This window comes from Cryptomeria japonica, chromosome 5 (assembly GCF_030272615.1).
Source record: "Cryptomeria japonica chromosome 5, Sugi_1.0, whole genome shotgun sequence".
In the NCBI taxonomy this organism is placed as follows: Eukaryota; Viridiplantae; Streptophyta; class Pinopsida; order Cupressales; family Cupressaceae; genus Cryptomeria; species Cryptomeria japonica.
In genome coordinates this window covers 767,429,121-767,452,757 of record NC_081409.1, presented here as the reverse complement: position 1 = coordinate 767,452,757, position 23,637 = coordinate 767,429,121, and positions in this window count along the sequence as shown.

The window sequence follows — 23,637 nt, the reverse complement described above, 5'->3', positions numbered from 1 at the left end:
TGTGTTATTTTTAAGTTTATAGTAGTAGAAGAACACAACACAATATATTAGCTATAAGAAGGATTTTGATATTCACAACTGTAGTGTCGTAAAATTGTGACCCCTACAATTTTAACCACATTTGGGGTCCTCACCTTGGCGATAGGGGCGTGGTGCCCTTGTCCCCCTAGCACGCTGGCATGGTGCCCCTGTCCCCACCTCTTAGGTTGGTCCTATGTGTGGGTTGCCCGATCTCCTATGCACTCCTTGTCCTCTGGGTTTGTTATACCTCTTTGTCGAGCTTCAGCGATTGAAAATTAATCCTTGAGGCATGTATAAAATGGAATTCAATACCCACATTCAAGGATGGAGGATAGAGGAGAAGAGATAGAGAGAATAAGGAGGAGATACAGGATTTAAAGGTCATCATCAAGCATTCAAGCATTCAAGTATTCTTCATTCATCCATTGTAGCAACATTACAACATTCATTTGCAAGCATGTGTGTGTGTTAGGGTTTTGTCATGTTACATGCGATTTCATACAACATTTGTGGTTACATTGAAGAAGCAAAGAAATCATCATCAACAAATTTCCAGATGTACAAGGTATACATCTCCATTATTTACATTCAAGCATTTAAAATTACTTTCTTTCTAGTTTGATTCCTCAACCGGGTTTTGATTGAGGTAAATCCCTATCAACAATCCCCCCTTCCTTGTCTTTTTTGTGTGTAGGTTGTAGGTGTGTAGCTATAATTGCAAGTTTTGGCTTCATTTGCAGAAATGGAAGAACCCTTTTCGTTTCACGGATTTATTGGTGAACCATGTACATTCCCACCACAGTCCCAATGAATTTTCTCTAAATTTGTAGGGTAGATCCACATCAATTTAATTATCTCAGATCCAAAGTTACAACATGATCCCAAACTGGTAGCATCTCATTTCACTCATTTCTTCTCTCTTTTTCACATAATCAACAAGTTAACTTTCTCATTTACAAAAGAGGATAAATCACACTTCAACCACTTGCAATCCACTTAGAATTCACATCCTTGTTTCCCTCAGATTTGGATCTAGGGGATTCAACTCCTCTTTTGAATGTAAAGTTCCTCCGAAGTGAAAATCATCCTAGTGGCTTCCTTTCTCTCTCCTAGGTGGGGAGTCACTAGGATCCAATTTTCCACTTTACAACAACATAAATTTTTGCATCACCACATTCAACTTGGGAGATTTTGGCTCCATATTAGTTGAATATATACTTCATCAACGCACTAGGATTTGCACCACCATATTAAAAATTGATATCATTTACAATGATAAAGGCTAGTAGCTAAATATTTTTCACATCATTTAGAAATGGAGTTATTAAAAATGATAGTCACAACATGATAATATAGTATTTGAGAATTAGTGAATGACTTAGAGTTATAGTTATGTTATAATATTATTAAAATTATGGAAGTAGATGATTGTAATAAAATGACTAAGGTATAACATGTTGGAAGTTCATTATGACATATTATCAATCATTCTTGACTAATTTTTGAAGATGAATAATAATATTTTATATAAAGGATGATGTGGTGAACCTTTAATTACATTAAAATTTTTAGTTAAATTATAATATTCTAATAAAATAAATAAATAAACATAAAATCTTATGGTTATGCAATTTTCACTAGTAAAATTTATAATATAACTAATTAAATAGAAGCTAATTTAAGTCAGAGTTTATGTGATATAATTTTTACTATCAAAGTTCTAAAACTTATTATCAAATAGTTGTTAAAAACATAAATATAGTTTCTAACTTTGTAGTTAACTTTGTAGTGGAGCGGATCAAGACCAGGAGCGATGGGCAGCTGTGGCAATTCTAGGGTTTCTTTAGGGAAGGAGGAAGCCGACTCTGAAGATGATGAGGATAGATAGATATGGGTATTTGTTGGAGGGGCCTCCTTAGGTGGGTTTCTTTTTGGTGCCTCGGGGTTGTTTGGTTTCTCTTGATCTTTCTTCGATGGAGTACCGGTGGATGGTTGTGGTGCTTTCTTGACTGTTTTGTAGGAGGCTGAGGTTTCTTTTGGAGGGTTGTGCTATGTCTCCCATGTTCTTCCCCATGTGTTTGGTTTCTTTTGGGTTGCAGCTTTGGGCTCTATCTGCCCGTTGTCTTCCTATGTGGTTGTGGCTAGGAGTGTAACCCGTGTTGGCTTTGGTGCATCGGAGGGTACGACGTGTGTTGGTGGTTTTTTATTTGTTGGTGATGGAGTCGAGGTTGTTGGTATTGGGGGGTTTCATCCCTCTTTCTCATAGTCTATGCCTTCCCTTGTTGTTTTATGATTTCTTCGGGAATTCTCAACTTTTTTAGGAGGCTTGGAGTGGGGTTTGGCTTGGCCCCTAGATCTTTTGTTTGGCTTGGAAGCTTCCCTCAGTTTTATTGGTGCTTATCCTTTAATGAGGGTTTCCTATGCTATCCTTCTCTAGTGTTTTGTTGGTCTCCTGGAGATGGGTTGTTCTTCTTTTGTGGTGGAATGAAGGTTTTTGTGTTGGGTTGTGGTTGGAGACTCTGTACTTTCAGACTGCTCTCTTCTTAGTCTTATCGAGGAGACCCTTTCTCATATGGAGGTGGAGATTAGGTGGGAAGGAGTGGTTCAACTTTTTTTGTGGCTAGAGAACTTTCGAGGCGGTCAATTTTCCTTCTTTCGTGTTTTATTGAGGTAACTATTTCTCCTATTGAGGTGGAGAGAAGGGTTGAAAGATATTTTTAATTGTTGTTCTTTGTGTTTGTCGCTGAGGTGGCCTATCTTTTTCTTCATGAGGATTCTCATAGAAGGGTCTAGGTTTCTTGTCTCTGCCATGTCTCCATGTTTGTTTGGTGGATTAAGGGAGCCCATAAAACCCCTCTTGGATTTTCTTATGTTATGGCTTGATTCTTCATGATCTATAGTTTGCATCTTACAGCCTCTCTATCATTTCCTATTCAGGTGGGCCCATCTTCTATGGAGGGGGAGATGGATGTTGCTAGAGGTGACCTAACTCTTATTGAGGTGGAGTTGGATGTTGTTGGTTATGCTTGGAGGCTTTCTAAATTCTTTTGGACTGAAGGTTTTGGGAGCCTTTTCAAAACCCTATTTGTCTATGGGAGCCCTATAAAACCCACTCTTAAGGCTGAGGAAGCCTGGAAAAATCCTATGTATTGTTCTCTCTTTAGGGCTAGGCTGGCAGTTATCAAGGGCCTAGTCTAGCCAATCTTTGTTTTTTGTTAGGATCAAGTTTTACTAATGGTTTGCTGATGATTTTTCTTTAGGTTAAGGGTTTCTAGGAAAACCCATCTTTTCAGCTAAGGGTGCCAAAGAAACCCTTGTTCTCTATCTTCAAGATCTACTAGTTGTTTTAGATCCATGGGTACTACCATCATGTCTTGTATTGTTCTATCTTTGTAATCTTATTGGCATCTGTTTAGTTTTGGTTTTTTCCTGTGTCTTTGATCTATTTGTTTGCAGCGTCCCATTGTTGGTTCTGGATCCCTGTGATTTTTGAGGGTTTCAGGTCCCTTCAAACCTGTTGTATGGGGTTTTTGGTCCCGCAAAACCTATATATCCTAATAAAATAAATAAATATAGTTTCTCCTTACTTTTGAAGGCAACTATAAATAGTCTCAATTGACACAACCATGCTTTTGAAATAAATGTTAAGATAGGCTTTGTTAAAAGGGGAAGGACTAATTGTGCCATAATAATGACATTCAATATGATGTTAGGTAGCCAAATAAATAATTATAATTTATTAGACATGCTATAGATATTATAAAATATTACATGAGCAATTATTTTTGAAGGATAATATTTTAAATTAAATTGTTGCTTGATGATGTAATTGGCACTAACTTATTATAAATATAAATGCATTACAAAATATACGACATAGAAAATGACAAAGATATGTCAATTTCATCACTAAAATATGATATAAACTATGTGTAGTCACATAAATCTGTCTAGTTTAATTAAATGAATATTTCATATTTATTTGATTAAAAATCCACTAGCCATCAATTAATTAAATTAATATTTAATTAATTCACTTTCAAACATTCTCCTATTAATTAAATAAATTATTTAATTTATTTTAATTAATTCATTATACCAAATTCACAAATCAATTAAATTAATAAATCATATTTATTAAAATTTAATCCCCTTTTCCTCTTTTAAATAAATTAAATAAAACATTTATTTAAATCATAAATCACCCCCCACTTGCATTTTCCTACAAATGCAACTTGCACACATTTATTGAAATAAATTAATTTTATTTTAAATAAAATTCTATTTTCCCTCACCCACCAAATCCACTTGCACTCCTAAACCCCTTCTAGATTCTTCTAAACCCTTCCTAATTAGCCTAATTCATCCCCTAATTATTGTCACATTCCTAAGCAACTTGGAGTCACTTCTCAAAGACTTCAAAGTCTTTGAAAAGCATTTAATGCTTTATGTGCTCAACAAACTAACCCCTAAAGTCTTCCAGAACCACTAAAGGCGCTTACATAACCATTAATGGCTCTTACATAACCATTTATGGTTATTTCAACTTGCACTCATGTGTCTCCTCAAGCATTTATTGCTTTGACCATGCTTATCCCTTTTTCCTTTGCACAAGAGTTTATCCATTGGATAAAAGCTTTATTCTTTGAATAAAGATTTTATTCATTCAACCTAACCTTGACCTTAACCCCTAATTTAACTCTCAGGTCATGTCAAGCATTTAATGATTATTGCCTCTCCTCTCAACCTATCTCATATGGACACTTGTCATCCTAGGATTGGGTTGAAAGCCCTCACATAGATTGAATATCATTCAATCCTGGCCCTTGTTGAGATTATCAATCTCAACCATCCATTGCTCCATTTTTATTATAAATAGAGCTCATTTCTTCATAATCTAGATCCTAAAAACTTGTATGCATCTAATTTATATTGAATTTTAGAGAGCATTTAGCATAAATCACTAATATCTTATCATTTTGGTTTAAAATAAATCATTTAGCATTATAGAATCTAGTATTAACTTTTTATTCACATTTAAAGTAAATACTTCAATCTTGAACCTCCATAAGCATCCATAGTGCAAAATGCTACTGAGAGCTACACTAGACTAGAACTTGGAGAGGAGAGAAACAAAGGAGAAGGAGCTAAGAGCATGTTAGGAGGCATTTGGAGATGTCTCATTATATTTACTTTCCTAGTTAAATATTCTCTCATATTTTTGGTATCTCTTTTGATATGCCTATTTAGGATAATCTTTTGTTGCTAACACTAACGTTTATTTCTTATGCTCTTGTGTGTGTTGCCATCAAACAGATTTTCTAATCCTTTTTATAGAGCATCATTTGGTGAACCCGATGTGAATCCAAACACCCAGAAACAATTTTTTTTAACACAACTAACTTGTTTGAATGTTGAGCTTGACACATAGGTCGCACTTTAGTGCTTTTGATCACGTTGTAGCGTTATTGCAATTTGACATTCTAGCGCTATTGTATTTACAATAGTGCTATTGTATCAAATTTGGCGCTATTGACCATATTTTAGTGCTTTTGTGGCTTAAATAGTGCATATGTGCTTGTTTTTGCACTTTTTTTTTTTATCATCAAAGTTTTACTTTTAGCACTTTTGTCTTCATATTAGCGTGTTTGTGTTAAATAGAGCTTCTGTTTGCACACAGAATAGCACTATTGTAATAGAACATTGTAAAAAAGACCATGTAACTGAAAAAGTTATTTTTCTTAGGCTTGTGGAAGCCCTCCCTATTTTTGGATTTTACTAACTACTTGTTTATTGTGCAGGTCTAAACTAACTTCTTTTACTTGTTTAAAAATGAAAATTTTGCATTTGGTGCTTTAAAATTGAACAATACAAACAATTCATTTCTTGCAAGTTAGGACAAATTTTGCATTTGGTCCTTTCAAATTGAACAACACAAACATTTCATTTCTTGCAAGTTAGGACAAATTTTGCATTTGGTGCTCTAAAAATTGAACGAATTCATTTCTTGCAAGTTAGGATACACTCTCTTTTTGGTGCCTAAAACAATACAAAAACAACTTTCGTTTTATTGCATCAAACTTAAGCAAAACTCACAATCAACACTTCAAATTTTGGTGCAAATAAAAAGAAAAATCAACTTGTCTTATTTTACAAAATGATTTACTTCATGCATGCGTGCTCTTATTTCAATTGACCAAGATTTCAAATTCTAGTTTACTCAAACACATTGCTTTTTGAAGTTAAAAAGAACCTCATGGTTGTTGGAGCAACATCTCTAAATAGATAAAAGCATCATTGCAATGACAAGTTAAGAAGAATAAGTGAATTTTATGTTTGGCACACTTGCACAAAAGAGTTTGTTGAGTGGTCCTACTTCTAACACACACTATCCTCTCCCTTGACTTTCATGGTACTAGGTGCAAGAGAAAAGTGTTAGTAACACTCAAAGTTTTACCTTTTTAAGAGAGGCCTACAAATAAACACATCACTCTTGGGAACGACCTCGCGCAGTAAATCCTTCTAGCCGCTATAGAAATTGGGTGAGAGCAAAAGTTATAGCCTTGGGTATAGCTGTTCCTATAGTGTAACTTGCTGAAAGGACAAATGGGCCCCACCACAAGTTACAAGACTCTTAAGTGATTCACTGCAGAATGAACTTATGTCCAAAAACATCGAATATTACTAAACACGTTTAAGTAGAAGCCCACCCATTCTATCGAATGAGGATATTTGTGATACAATTCAGTCCAAGAGCATAGATGGTTTTTCTCCCAAGATAGTCACCATACATATTTCCTTGAGTAGAAACATAGCTTTTTGAAAAGCCACTTGTGGCTTGATGAAAGTGGTGACTCCCCCATCATAGGGATCATCTATTTGTTATGCTCACACAAGACTTAGTATATCACATCCTTACCTGCCACGACGGGATTCATAAGGTATGTAGTACCAAAGTCGAAGAAATATCAAGATGTGGGCTAAATTTATCGCAACTAGCCATTTGACCTTAGGGATAAAAAGTGTTTGAAGTATATTCATTTTTGAGTCAACACCAAGTGCAAAATTGAGCCAACTTCAGGCTTTGGAAAAACACCTAACAAAATACACTTAAAGGAAAGGGGTCATAAAAAGTCCAAAGATTGGGTTGATCTAGACCCATACTTATTTGTGGCTTTTGAGGCAACATTCATGTGTTTATGTGCTTGCTTTGTTTTCTTGTCAAAGAAAAATCAAAAAAGTCAATTCCAAAACAAGTATTCATCCAGCACAAACATTTCCAAACGCCAAACAAAAGATCAAAAACAAAAGAGCAAGAGTATCAAAATATATGACCATTCTTCACATCTTGAGAAAGAAGAATCTTTATCAACACATCAACTTGAATAAAAGACCATTAAGCTCCAAGGCTTTAATCAAAAGAAGGAAATTCTTCTATCTTAATAGACAAATCTTTGTCTCTCATAGAACTTTTCTACATCACATGCGTCTATATCTTCAAGGGAAATCAAATGAATTTGATCAAGAGTCATTAAACCGCCGAGCTTTTATGAAATATCGAGCTTTGAGTTGTCACAAAAACAAAGGAGGCAAAATCAATCCTGATTTGTTTCCTAACATTTGCATCACATAGAACGCAGCTAGGGGAGAACCACCAACTCCTGAACAAGAAGAGGTAGAGTTTATTCCTTTTGTAACACAAAGTTTCTATTGAAGTTAAACATTTCATCCATTTCGACATTCACACATCATCACTCCATTTAACCTCTCAAAACATTAAGAGGTTCTTGTCCTAAGTTCTATTTTGACATTTCTTGAATCAAACACAAAACAAATCACTTTTTAGATTGTCTCTACATCTAGGATAAACTCATCCTAAGAGACATATCTACGTAGGTTAAAACTAGTCTCTGAGTGCATCCTCTCATTACTAGGTAGTTAGGTCTGGGACACATCTATGATTTCTCTACACGTTATCACATCAAATCTTATAAAAAACAACAAGCAATTCAAGAAAGAACTTTGGTCGCATCTACCTTTACTGCTAGGGATCCGTATGCAAAGCACTTCACCAAACATCAATCTTTCATTTTATCAACAACTCATCATCATTTTCATCAAACTTCAACAAAAACTTGTAAACAAAATGGCTCATACGAGAACATGATCTAGACAACCAGAAATTGAAGACGAAGAGGAAGAAAATATCAATGAGTTCCAAGAAGCCATTGGAGGAAATATCAATGATGAAAACCCCGACACTCCTACTCTAGTAGCGATAGAAAGGGCACAACACAACCCTCTCTTCAATAGACTGTTTGATGAAATACTCAGGAGCAATGCTAATGCTCACTTTTTAAGACTTGCTCAAGAAGGAGCCAAGCTACCCTCTGACTTTGATGTTTCACAACTAAGGCAAGCATCTGAACGACAAAGTTGTAATGAGGAAGAAAGAGGTCAAGAACACATCAGAAACAACCTTCCTCAAGGTAATCCCCCACTGCTTCCTCCAAACGAAATAGACATGTTACGGCAAAATGTTGAAAATCTTGCTCAACAAATTCATAGTGGCATAAAAACCAATCAATTTTCACTCAATGACATTTGTCCCTATCCCTTTGATAGGAATCTTCATATGCCACCTTTTCCACGAGGGTTCGAAACACCAAAATTTGAAAAGTATCGAGGAAAAGGAGATCCTCGTGATCATGTTAGAGAATTCCATTCAGCTTGCCTTGAAGTGGCATACGAGGATACGTACCTAATGCGCCTTTTTCCCCAAAGCTTGAGAGGAACAACCAAATCATGGTTTTCCCAATTACCAGGTGGCATTAGGACCTTCGAAGAACTCATCCAGAAATTCCTGGCACATTACTCACATAACATTGAACGTGATATCAGCATGGCTGATCTATGTAACACTAAACAAAAACTAGGTAAACTATTCTCAGTCTTTCTGCAATGATGGCGTCAAATGTCGAGCAAACGTTCTCTTCAATTACTTGAACAAGAACTAGGGTATTTCTAACTTAAACGAAGAAATGGAATTTCACCTAGACATAAAAGACACAGATTCTTTCAATGACATGATCACCAAAGGTTTAAAGTGTGAGCGGGCTTTCATCAAGAAAGGACTTATCAAAATCTACAATGAACCGAAGGATGGCCCTCGTCCATGCTTCAATAGTGACAAACCAAACTTCTAGAACAAAAACAAAACGTCGTCAACGATGGAGTTGTGGATGCAAGAACTATCAAAAGTGCACAACCTATAGTTTGATTTATAGTACAAAATCCCCCATCTAAGACTAACATAGTTGCTCCTCCAAATCAAGGCCACATCACATCTCAAGATGAACCCAGACAATGTCAACAAAAACCAAAATGAACATACACTCCCTTAGGGGAACCCATCGAAACACTATTACGATAGTTGGTTTCTCAAAATCTGGTTACCTTACCCAAAACATCAAATTATCAACCTCAAGTCAAACCTTCATGGTGGAGAGATACTAAACATTGTGATTTCCATCAAGGGAAAGGGCATAAGACAAGCAATTGTCATAGATTGAAAGATGTTATTCAGGATCTTATTGGCCTAGGTGAAATCAAAATCGAAGGACATGACCCAAAGACAACAAACAATGATCATCTGATGTTCAAAAATCCACTTCCAATACAAGATCAAAGGGGTCCTTCTACTTCTAGACGAAACATAGATACCACCAATTATACGCAAGCCGCATATAATTACACTGTGAATCACCTGTATGATGCCAATGAATAAATTGCAACTATTACTATAAAAAATCCCAACTCCACTTGCAATGTTGTTACACGCCGTGGAAAGATTACCATAAAAGAAGCTCCACAAGGCACCACATCTGTCCCAAAGTAGTATAACCTTGTGGACCAATTAGATAATACACCCACACTGATATCCATCTTAGAGCTATTGCGTCTATCTCCATCTCATGAAGCAATCTTGGATCAAGCTCTCCAAGAGGCATCAGTCCCTGCAAACCTAAACACAGATCAGTTCCAAGCCGTGGTCGAAAATCTAAGGTCATCACCTTGTCTCACTTTCTCTGAAAGTGACAACTCTTCCTTCCAGCAACCTCATAACGCCTCACTACACATTCAAGGATTCATCAATCAACATAGGATCAAACGAGTCTTGATCGAAAATGGAGCGGGCTTGAATATTTGTACTCTACAATTAGTCATAGCTTTGGGATATGCAATTGAATTAGTAGATCCCCGCAAGAAGATAACAATCAAAGCCTATGATGATGCAGAGCATTCATCCAAAGGAGCTTTTGTGCTATCAATCAGAGTGGGCCCTGTGGTGAAACACATCATCTGCCAAGTTCTGGACCTTCTCTACCATACAATTTATTATTAGGAAGACCTTGGATACATGCCATGCAAGTCGTTCCATCCACCTACCATTAGTATATCAAGTTCCCACATAATGGTGTAAAAATCACAATCCTGGGAGATGAAAATCCCTTTGCATATTGTCATAATATAAGTCATCAACCAGAGATTACCATTCCCAATAATAGAGAAGCCATCTCATCCACGTCATACGTAAGTCCAGCATCTCTTTCTAGTTCAAACACCACTATACCCAAGTAAGAGAAGCTCAAGATGAAAATAGCAGAGGAATTTCCTGGGGAATACAATCTCAACCACCTCTTTTGTGTTGGACAAATGCCTACTTCTCCTAGAACACATGGTAAACCTCAACGGTTACTTCAACAACCACAGATCAAGCCAACATGTACTTTGACGACATTCATCCTTGGAAAGAGTCAAGAAGACGAGACTAGAGATGAAGACTTAGCAAAATGGATCTATAAAGATCCTATCATTACCAACACTCAGTAAGCTAAGCTTCCCAAAGATCAGTATGGCAAAGGCCATCTCATTATGCAAAGAATGGGTTATGATGGTCAGAGTGCTTTGGGACCTTGCAAGCAAGGATGACATGAACCGCTGTAGCCAGAATTAAAACCCAAGGATAATACTAGCCTAGGCTTTCAAAAGGAGATCCTTCCTAAGCTCAAATTCAAAGGAAAACCCAACCAACCTCTATATCATCCTAATACAAAGAGGTCACCTTTGATTATAAAAGTAGCCTCAAACACCATAGCAATTGCCCCATTGAGGCTAAAAATCCCAGCAAAATTATCCACAACACTAATCACCCCACCAAACAAACCAACAATAACACCATTAGCAGCAACAACTATATCAAAACCCAAGGCAATATCTACAACATCAGCAGTTCTAGTAGATGCAACAGAGTCAACACTATCGATACTCCCGGTATCAGATTCCTTGATCCTCATAATCCTTCCTGCAGCACCTATCATTTCCTCCATACAAGTACATCAACAGATCACACTTGCAGTGTTTAACTCAAACGATATCCCAGTATGGTACAATAACCAGTTACTGGAAAGCAATTCAAAGATTGACTCACATGAGTGGGAATTTGATTTTGTACAGCTTAATACTTTAGATGAGGAAGACATATTACCACCTCCATCCCACAAAGACATCCCTATTTACGAAGAAGCACAGATAAAGACCTCTTGGGTTCCTGAGCTAGAAACATCTTCCACAGACCCTACGTCACATCCTACGCCTGATTCTGATAGGGAGAGTACCATCAATGACCTTCACCACAATGTCTTAACCCTCACTGACACATCTAACGAACTCAACCTAATCGATGAAGTAATGCCCATTATCCATCCTGAAATCATCAAATGGAACCAACCTAATCCCCCATGTCTTGACCATTTCCAAAACGATGAGGCAATCATTGACTTTTTGGAACTACGGGATAACATACCAAGTGGAGAACACAAAGCTGGATTCGCCATAGAACTTAATAGCGCAACATACTTCAGGGCAGATGTCAAACCTTCCAGCTGCAAAAATATAACAATAAAACATGGATCTTCTAGTGAAAGCCACACTGTGGCACTGTTTGATCCCACAAAAGTAAAAAGAAAGAGTGTATCCAATGATGAAAACCTCTCTGAGGCGCCCGAGGATGAAAGGTTTGACATCCTTTCTTCTAGTACATAACAGTAAAGATCAATGATTCTCATTGAGGACACAAAAGAATACGTGGGGACTCTTGACACACCCCACCACATACATTTGGCATCTCTTTTAACACTAGAGGAACAACCTAAGTTTGTAGAATTCTTTCAGAAGTGTCAGATCAACTTCGCATGGTCATATGCAGACATGCCTGGGCTTGATCCGGATTTAGTCATGCATCACCTCACAGTAGTAGAAGGAGCCAAGCTTGTCAAGCAGAAGCTTCACAAGATGCACCCTCAAATTGCAGTACTAGTCAAAGAAGAACTTAAGAAACTCCTAGATGTTGGTTTCCTTTGACCAATTGATTATGCGGATTGGATATTCAACATTGTGCCTGTCAGCAAACCAAATGGGGGCATCCGTATTTGTACTAACTTTAGAGATCTAGATAAGGCATGTCCTAAGGATGACTTCCCCCTACAAAACATCGACATAATAGTAGACCTAACAGCCGGACATGCCATGCTTTCACTTATGGATGGTTTTTCAGGGTACAATCAGATAAAGATCGCACCAGAGGATCAACATAAGACTGCTTTTACATGCCCATGGGGCACATACTACTCGAATGCAATGCCTTTTGGTTTCAAGAATGAAGGAGTGACCTATCAATGAGCAATGACCACTATATTCCATGATATGATGCATACCACAATGGAAGATTATGTTGATGACTTACTGGCAAAATCACTCACAAGAGAAGGTCATTTTGACATATTAGAGATGATTTTTGATAGACTGGAACAATATCATGTGCAACTCAACCCAAAGAAATGTGTCTTTGGAGTAACCTTAGGGAAACTTCTAGGATACATTGTCTCAAGCAAAGGTATTGAGGTCAACCTAGCAAAGGTCAAGGCAATCATGGACATGCCACCTCCAAAGAACATTAGCCAGCTAAGAACACTACAAGGGCGACTTCAATCCATCCGAAGATTCATTGCACAACTAGTAGATAAGTGTCACCCATTTACATACCTATTACACAAGAACATCCGCTTTCAATGGGATGCTAAATGCCAGCAAGTATTCCAAATGCTTAAAGACTATCTCATAAATATGTCATTGTTGATTCCACCAGATCCAAGCACGCCTCTATTACTCTATATATCAGCAACAAGCATAGCATTAGGTGTACTATTGGCATAACACAATGCAGCAGGGAAAGAGTGTGCTATTTACTATATCTCTTGTACACTGGTTGGCTATGAACTCAATTACAACCCTATTAAGTGAGCTTGCATAGCAGTAATCTTGGCTACCACCAAATTAAGGCAATATCTATTAACGCACAAAGTACAACTCATTGCAAAGATCGATGCACTCAAGTACTTACTCAGTAAAGCTACATTGACTGGTCGTTTGGTCAAATGGGTGATGATTCTCAGTGAATTTGATATCAAGTATGTGGACCAAAAGGCTATCAAAGGACAAGTTATTGTAGATCAGTTGGTCGATGCTCCACTCATAGGCAATCATCCTCTCATTTCCAATTTTCTAGATGAGGAGATATTCATGCTCATAGCCACACAACCATTGAAACTATACTTTGATGGTTCACACACTAGGCATGGCTCGGGGGCAGGCATTCTGTTTATCACACCTCAAGGTGACAGTATCCCAAAGTTGTATAGGCTCGCATTTCCATGTACAAACAACATACCTAAGTATGAGGCCTTGATCACAGGACTCAGGTTAGCCACACAATGGAAGTTACAAGAGTTGCAAGTATATGGTGACTCCCAACTGGTCATTCGACAAGCAACAGATGAATATCAAACCAAAGATGACAAACTCATGCCGTACAAACAAATGGTGTATAGGCTAAAGGCATCATTTACTACTATCACCTTGGAGCAGATCCCTCAAGATTAGAATCAAGCTACTGACGCTATGGATACTATTGCATCTCTCCTAGATCTTCCAAAAAATTCAACACGCTATGAGTTCTTGGTCGAACAGCTTTGGATTCCTACTTATGATATCCCCGAATCCAAGATGATATGTCACCTTGTTGGTTTTGAATCTCCATGGTATGGTGAGTTCTACACCTATCTCTACGATCACACCCTTCCTCCTAACCAATCGAATAACCAACATAAAACCTTCATTCACCAAACTACTCGATATACCGTTATTGCTGAAACCCTATACCGACGCAGTCTTGATGGTACTCTCCTTTGATGTCTTGAATAGGATGAGATAACAAAGGCCTTAGAAGAGATACATGAAGGAATTTGTGGAACTCATGCCAGCGGACCGTCACTAGCCAAGAAACTCATGCGCACTGGATACTATTGACAATCCATGGAAAAAGACTCCTATTACTTTGTCAGAAAGTGCGAGAAATGCCAAGTTCATGGAGACCTGATACATGCCCCTACATAGGAATTACAACCAATCACAACACCATGGCCTTTTTGTCAATGGGGACTTGACCTTGTGGGTAAAATGCATGCATCTTCATCCAATGGCAACAAATTCATTATTACCGCCACTGAATACTTCACAAAGTGGATCGAAGCTATTCCACTTACCCAAGTCATTGGCAATCAGATCGCCTCATTCATCCTTAATTACATCATCTACTAGTATGGTGTACCTATGTCCATCATCACAGCTAACGATCTTCCTTTTAAAAATCAGGATGTTCGGGAGCTCTGTGAGAAATTTCACATCCAACACTGCTTTTCCACACCCTATTACCCTCAAGGCAATGGTCAAGCCGAAGCATCAAACAAGAACATATTGAGAATCCTCAAGAAGACAGTCAATGATGCCGGTCGTGATTGGTATGTTCAATTAAATCCAGTACTATGGGCATATCGAACTAGCATTTGAACCCCTATAGGCGCAACTCCATACTCATTAGTCTATGGTGCAGAAGCTATCTTACCTATTGAGGTTGAGATACCATCACTACGGGTTTCCTTGCATAATATAATAGATGATGAAGCCTATAGGGTATCACGTCTTCAGGACTTAGAGTTACTTGATGAGAAACGACAAGTTGCATACAATCACCTCAAATCCTATCAGCATCGCATGAGTAGAAGCTACAATCATCGAGTTCAACCTCATACATTTGAGGTAGGTGATCTTGTTCTCTGAGAAAATCCTCATAACAAACTAAACTGAGAACATCAGGGAAAGTTTGAATCATATTGGCTGGGTCCATATGTTATTACTATTGTATTTGGGTCCGGGGCATATCGATTGGCTACTTCAGAAGGAGAACTGCTAGTAGATCCAATCAATAGCATGCACCTTAAATGATTTTATACATAAGCTATATAGAGCATCAAGCTCCCATACATACCAGAAAAATACCAAAAACATTCAGAAAAATGTCCTGAAGAAAATACAAAAATATCAAAATAGAAAAGAAAAATCATACATCCAAACGTTGAGCAACCACTCTGGTGGCACCTCGGGTAAGTGCGATGGTGAAAACCTAGCAAACAGGTGCCACTCGTAAATTTTATGGCTCCATTTTCTTTTAGGCTTGTTGCGATCACATTCATTACATACACACATCCATTCACCCAAACCATGGCTTGTTATTGATCTACACTCAAGAGATAGTACTTCATGTGTCTTGCATCTCGCTTTTTCATAGTCATGTCTAAACTGGGGGCAATGCCCTTAATATTTTTGATGGAAGTGGATTATGCATTAATTGTGATTCGTTGGGTTCTTCATTCAAAACTGTCTCACAAAATCCAAAAAAATTCAAAACAATCACCAAAATATCAAAAATATTCAAAACACTCACAAAATCCAAACACATAAAAAAAACATCAAAAATCAATCAAAAACATGGCAACACGTTGAACATACTCATCCGAGCAGACACCAAAAAAAAATTGTACAAATACTCAAATGATGATCACTTATCTGATCAACCAAACAATCAACATCAAAACACACAAACTGTCTTCAACAAGGATGCATCCTTCCTTACCAAAACAAAGACAAGATAACATTTTCTTTGACAAGAAAATTATGTTTAAGCTATCAAATACTTGGTTGATTTGTAGGTTATTCATTCATTTGTATATATCAGGTTCCTATGCTACTCTGGGATATCCATGCGTGATTAGAGTGGCTGGGATGGTTCCTAAGCATTGTTTGACTGTCTTCTGTGAATTATTCTGATGAAGTTTTGGGGCATGCACTAATGGTGTCTATGTGGGAAGTTCACTAAGCTACGTTATAATAGGCAAAAAATGGTCATAGATCACTACGGCTTGCTGACTACAACGTATACCTCGACCATATGAGCATGAACCATTACCAAGGATCCATATTCTTTATTCTTTATGTATATGTTGTTTTCTTACAGGTGCAAATGTTCTTTCTTTGGTTCCTCCTACCTCATCCAAAATTGGATAAAGGTTTTAACTCTTATTACAGTATGAACTTGTCTCAGGATATGACCAGCCCAAGATCAAGGAGGACGATCCAAGTCATGCATAAAAGGGAGATAATCCTTGTCTGTTCCGCAAGCAATACTTAGGTCAACTTGACCCATTATATCAAGTTGTTTGTATTAACTTGCTATATCAAAATCCATGTAAGGAATACTCAGGTCATCTTGAATCATTATGTCAGGTTGCTTGTATTCTCTTACAACATTTCAAAAGCTCGATGATGAAAAATAAAGAACTATGGATCATCATTTCATCTCATCTGTTTATATTGCATTCCGTTGCATATCGTCCATCCATTTACTCCTTCATTTATTCATATACATAGTTTTGCATGCAAGTGTGAATAGAGTTAATATGTCAGCTGTTATGTGAAACTTAAGCTAATCTTGGATACAATCGCGATGGAGTACTCTGATACATCATCAAGTCAATCATGCAGAGTCTAAACAACCTTGCTGTCATCTATCATCATCACATCATCATTCCATTGCATTTAGTTGCATTTGCATTATTTTTTAGCCATTCATTAGCGTGCATTTAATATCATTTAGTTGCACTTACCACATATAGTTCATTCTCATTTACTTACATTATTACATCATTTCATTATTACACTCATGACATTTATATTCACTTCTATAAATAATTATCCTTATTTGCATTTCCTACCATGATTACTCATTACTATGCATACATTTAACATCAGTTAGGGATCATCATTTATCATCATTTATTTATTTACTCATTACTTATATATCATACATTTCTTTAGGTTTCCATAGTTGCATCTATTCATCTATTTATTCATTAGTTAAAAGTGCATTCATTCGTCCATTTTTAGTATATTCTTATACTCATTTTATCTCACCTAGGATTCATTAGATTGCGTTCATTATCCCTCTTAAATTGCATTAAGGTGTAGTTATTAATAAAAAACATGAGTTGTATTATCATCACATTATCATTTTACTTCATCATATTAGAATCATAAAACCATTTATCTCATACATTATACATATTCATTCATTTAGAAATCATCATTTAAATATTTGTACTTTACATTTGTTTATCCACATATACATTCATTTTAAAAACCATCTAGTTGCATATTCATAAATAAATCATTCATTCAAAATCATTTACATTAACATCATTGCATATCATTATCTCATCATTGTATTGATATAAAGTACAAAATACTATCTATACCATCATAAATCATCATTTTACTATGCATACATACATCATCATGACATTACATACATCAGGCATTCTATCCCAACAACATCAATGCACGCATATATCAACCTGCATCCACATGTTAGCATAAATCATCATAAAAACATACATCTAGGAATCATCTCATAATCGCATGCATATAACAAAGAACAAGTATCCATCTAAGCATAAATCATAAAAATCACCATCAAGAATAAACTCCATACATATCAACATGCATATCATCACAAAATATGGGATCTCCTCATATATATCATCTCATGTCTCAGATTACAATGAAGTCCAAAAAATTGGCTACCAAGAGCCATCCAAGATACAGTCCAAAATGACAATATAAATACATGCATATAAAATGCTCTCTTAGATGCCACTCTGACCAGATGCTACACCACTATCACCACCTGCTCCTCCACTAGTCCCTGCACCATCCGACCTATCTCTTCGTGCAGGACCCATCAAACCCCTATTCAGTCCTGCACCACTTGACCTATCTCTCCGAAGAGGACTCATCACACCTCCACTGCTCTGTACCCTTTGAGATCACTCTGATCTGGCCTACCACATCTGTGAATAACTCAATGCTCGCCAAGTAGATGACACCTCCTGCTCATATAGGACTCGCTAGTAATAAACCTCTGCACCTGCTCTCTATATCTCCCTCACCAAAGCCTCCATAGACGACCCCTGTCCTGGTACTCCTTCCAAGGCCTGCACTCTCTCCTGCAACTAGATCACCCTGTACATGGCCTGATCTCTCTCCTGCAACACTACAGTCAGCTTTGACTCTCGTGCAAATAGCTACACATCTCTGGGTGCCACCTCTGCCTCTAGATCCTCCACCTATGTCTCGGCTGCTGTAAGTTGAGTTTGCAAATGTAATATCATATGACCTTGAAGATCTCTAATGGCTCTCTCCCCTGTATCCATCGGTGTCTCGCCTATTGCTCCCTCTCCAGTGGCTCCCTCCCCTCTCTCCATTGGTACCTCCCTCTCCATACCTCTCCCCCCCAATCTAACTCCTCCCTGTATCAAAGGACCCTGTGATATCCACAGTGGCAAACCGCCTCTCCCTCTCCACTAAACCCACCCACCAACTCCACCTCCACCTCCACCTCTGAATCCACCACCTCCACCATCCCCTCCTCCTCCATCACCACCATCCCCTCTCCCTAGTCCACCTACTATCGAGGTGAACTCACAATACTGGTTCCCACTTTTTGACCAACTTTGACACTTAGATGAACATTTTGCAAAAACCCTTCACTTTCTGACACCTATAACTTTTAAATCGTCAAGAATTTGAAGATGATGTAAACTAGTGATTTGTAACATCCTTTTTGTAGATTCTAAATATATTTTTTTCAAATTTTTTTGAATAAAATTTTATTGATTTTTCCATCTCCCTCAAAAGTAGTTTTTTACAGGAAACAACATTTTTTAAGAGTGATGTGGATCCCGAAACGTATAAATTTTTTTCTATAAATGATAAGAACTTATCTCTTTTAAATTTTGGTTTGTAACATCAATACCCAGGGCATGCAGTTGGTTTGATAGTGATATGTTGAATATTTTTTATTTTATTAAGTTTTGAAGTCCGACTAATTATAATTTAGATATAAGTGTACGTTTGAACACATAACTTGCTCTATATATATCAAAATTAAGTTTTATTTTTTTTGTTAGAAAGAAGACATCAATACCTAGGGCATAGATATTTTTCAGAATTTTTTTGAATTAGTTTGCTATTTTTCCCAATGCATTGAACAAAGAAGTTCATGTTTGGTGAAAAACCTACATTCGTAAAAAATAAAATAAAAATATATTAATAAACTTAAATATATTAAAAATTATACTATTTGGAAAGCTTATAATAAGGACTAAATCCTCAAAAAAACAAAACTTCTAAATGAATTCGTTTGACCCCTCAAAAGCTAATGTAAAATTGGTTTTTTATCAGCATTTGATAGATGCAAAGGAGACTCCATTGCAAGTATGATTTAGAAGTAGAGAGGTTCTATCCAAGAAATTATGATCTAAGAGCCTTTGATCTAACTCTCTTCAATTAATTACTTCAAATGGGACCTCTTAAAGCTTAAATAATTATATTTTCCAAAAAACGTATGATTTCAGCAAAAATCAGGATGTACCAAAAAGTGGGAACCAACTTTGTGAGTTCACCCATCGATCCTCGAACTCCTCTCCTCCTTCGTCCTCCGTCCTCCGTCCTCTATCCTCCTCAAAATTGGGAATCGGCTCTATTAGATCTGATATCTGAAGTATCAAATGAGCTGCAATATACTGTGTATATTCCTCCGACACCCCTGCATCTACCACCCTCGACATATATCCCATGGTCTCGCCTGTAGCATCTGAAACTCTGCCAAATCCTGATCATCAGGTAGTACTGGCCCCCATGCATACCTCTCTCGTACCACCCTAGCATACTCCCCCAATCCCCTAGGCAATCCCTGCCGCTGTCCAAATTGTCTCAAAACTTTGCCCGACACCTGTCTCTCCACAAGGTAAGTTGTCCTCCAAATCAGGAATCGGGTCATGAATACATACGGAAACACCTCCGCATCATCCTCCCAGGGCTCGCACTCAATATCCGGTCTCCAAATAACTACATCTAGATCATCCAACGCCCGCCACCACCACTCTAACTTCCCTAGGTGGGGCTGACTCATCATATCGCTATACATAAATACATAGGGTTGGTCGACTGCCCGAAATCTTAGACTCACTGGTCGAGTAACCGGTAAGTGCTCCCACGCCCATATATGTAGCATCGTCACTCCCACTGCCAATGAGCCCCTCCTGCGGTACACTACCTCATGCAACTCCTGATATAGGTGCACTAACATGCACGGTCCCCAGGCAAATCGGGTCCCCTCTATCATCATCTGCTTAATACCCTGCCCCCAACTCACGGCCAGACCATGTGATCATCTATCAAGACATAGTAGCCCCCCAACAATCCCTGACAACACTGCTGGTAATGGCTCATACAAAGCAGTGATATCCTCCCAGGCTATCGAGCCATCATCAATATAAACATCCTCATCAAAAAATCTCTATACTGCCAGGGTACCCCACGCTCTATCATAGGTCACCAGCTCCCCCCGAATCAGAATATGCAGGATGCACCATACATCCTCCAGTGTCACCGTCATCTCCCTCTGCGCCAAGTGAAACATGCATGTCTCACTGTGTCCACACTCTGCCAATGTTGTCATCAAACTGTGATTCATCTGGATCATGGGCATATACATCATGTCATATAGCTCAATCGCTGCAATGCAATCAATCTCAGCCTCTGTCAGCCGATCATGCAGCCCTTGTATGGTAGGATGCCTCTCGCGCAACTGTAAGATGCGCAGATCCTCCTACACAAGTGCATCAACCATCATCATCAGTTGTTTTGTTTCAAACTTTCTTAACGTTTAAACCTAGACTATCAACAGATACTTTGATCAAGTATCTTCGGGTCTCAACAGGTAAGCAATCATGGCACACTTAGACTTCAATAGGCATTTATCCTAATGACCTAAGTCTCATCAGGGCTGCTATGGTTCAAAACAACTCTCACTTCATATCTCCATCCATCCATCATTGGCATCCAAAGATTATCTGATCAAACACTGGGGCATCTATTTTTTTGCACAAAAGCGCTCATTCCATACAAAAGTGCTAATCACCTAACAAAAATGCTGAATCATCTATCCAACAGTGCTTAAAGTACAAAAGCGCTACAACACCTGGGCAATAGCACTACTTTGCATCAATAATGCTCAATTAACTATTCAATAGCGCTAAAAACATAATAGTGCTCAAATAGCTATACAATAGCGCTAAAATTGGCAAAAGTGCTCAAAAGACTACACAATAGTGCCATTGCGGCACAATAGCGCTAATTAACTTGACAAAAATGCAAAAACATAGTTTCAGTGCTATTGTCTCGACTCAACTTGGACCTAGCTAAAAATGCATCAAAAAAGCCAAAAATTCAAAAACTCCAATTCAAATAACACTAGTCTGTAGTCATTTGGCCATTGGAATCGTTGGACTCGCTCTAATCGGTACTAGCATTCTGACTGTTCCTTGCTCTTCCAAAACATCACTATCAGAGCTAAAGTTTCACTATGGTTGCGGTTGCAAATGAGCCTATTTTCACCCCTTTCTCCCTATATAAACCCTTCGTCATAACCGTAATTTTCCCCTGTTCGTCGCCGTGGTCTCCGTGAACTTCTCGAGCCTCCCATTTCTCCATTTTATCTTCGATTTCTTCTATTTTTCACTAAAATGGCTAACTTCTTCTATTCTATCACCCTGCCAATTTTCATCATTTTTTGAGAGATCGCCCAATTTTTTAAAATTTCTTGACCCATCCCTCGAGGGGGCATACCACCCATTAAATTAATATTTTATGGGGCATTTCTTCACACCTATTTTTCTTTCTTTGAAACGACACGATAAACTGCACCATCTCAAAGAGGGGTAAATGTAGTCACATAAATATGTCAAGTTTAATTAAATGAATATTTCCTATTTATTTGATTAAAAATTCACTAGCCATCAGTTAATTAAATTAATATTTAATTAATTCACTTTCAAATATTCTGCTATTAATTAAATAAATTATTCAATTTATTTTAATTAATTCATTATACAAAATTCATAAATCAATTAAATGAATAAATCATATTTATTTCATTTAATCCTCTTTAACTCTTTTAAATAAATTAAATAAAACATTTATTTAAATCATAAATCCCCCCCCACTTGCATTTTCCTACAAATGCAACTTGCACACATTTATTGAAATAAATTAATTTTATTTTAAATAAAATCTTATTTTCCCTCACCCACCAAAACCACTTGCACTCCTAAACCCCTTCTAGATTCTTCTAAACCTTTCCTAATTAGCCTAATCCATCACCTAATTATTGTCACATTCTTAAGCAACTTGGAGTCACTTCTCAAAGACTTCAAAGTCTTTGAAAATCATTTAATGCTTTGTGTGTTCAACAAACTAACCCCTAAAGTCTTCCAAAACCACTAATGGCTCTCACATGACCATTAATGGCTCTTACATAACCATTTATGGTTATTTCAACTTGCACTCATGTGTCTCCTCAAGCATTTATTGCTTTGACCATGGTTATCCCTTTTGCCTTTGCACAAGAGTTTATCCATTGGATAAAAGCTTTATTCTTTGAATAAAGATTTTATTCATTCAACCTAACCTTGACCTTAACCCCCAAGTTAACTCTCAGGTTATGTCAAGCATTTAATGTTTATTCCCTCTCCTCTCAACCTATCTCATATGGACACTTGTCATCCTAGGATTGGGTTGAAAGCCCTCACATAGATTGAATATCATTCAATCCTGGCTCTTGTTGAGATTACTCAATCTCAACCATCCATTGCTCCATTTTTCCTATAAATAGAGCTCATTTCTTCATAATTCAGATCCTGAAAACTTGTATGCATCTAGGTTATAGAGAATTTTAGAGAACATTTAGCATAAATCACTAATATCTTGTCATTTTGGATTAAAATAAATCATTTAGCATCATAGCATCTAGTATTAGCTTTTTATTCACATTTAGAGTAAATACTTCAATCTTGAACCTCCATAAGCATCCATAGTGCAAAAAGTTGCTAAGAGCTACAGTAGTTTGGAACTTGGAGAGGAGAGGAACAAAAGAGAAGGAGCTAAGAGCATGTTAGGAGCCGTTTGGAGATGTCTCATTATATTTACTTTCCTAGTTAAATATTCTCTCATGTTTTTGGTATCTCTTTTGATATGCATGTT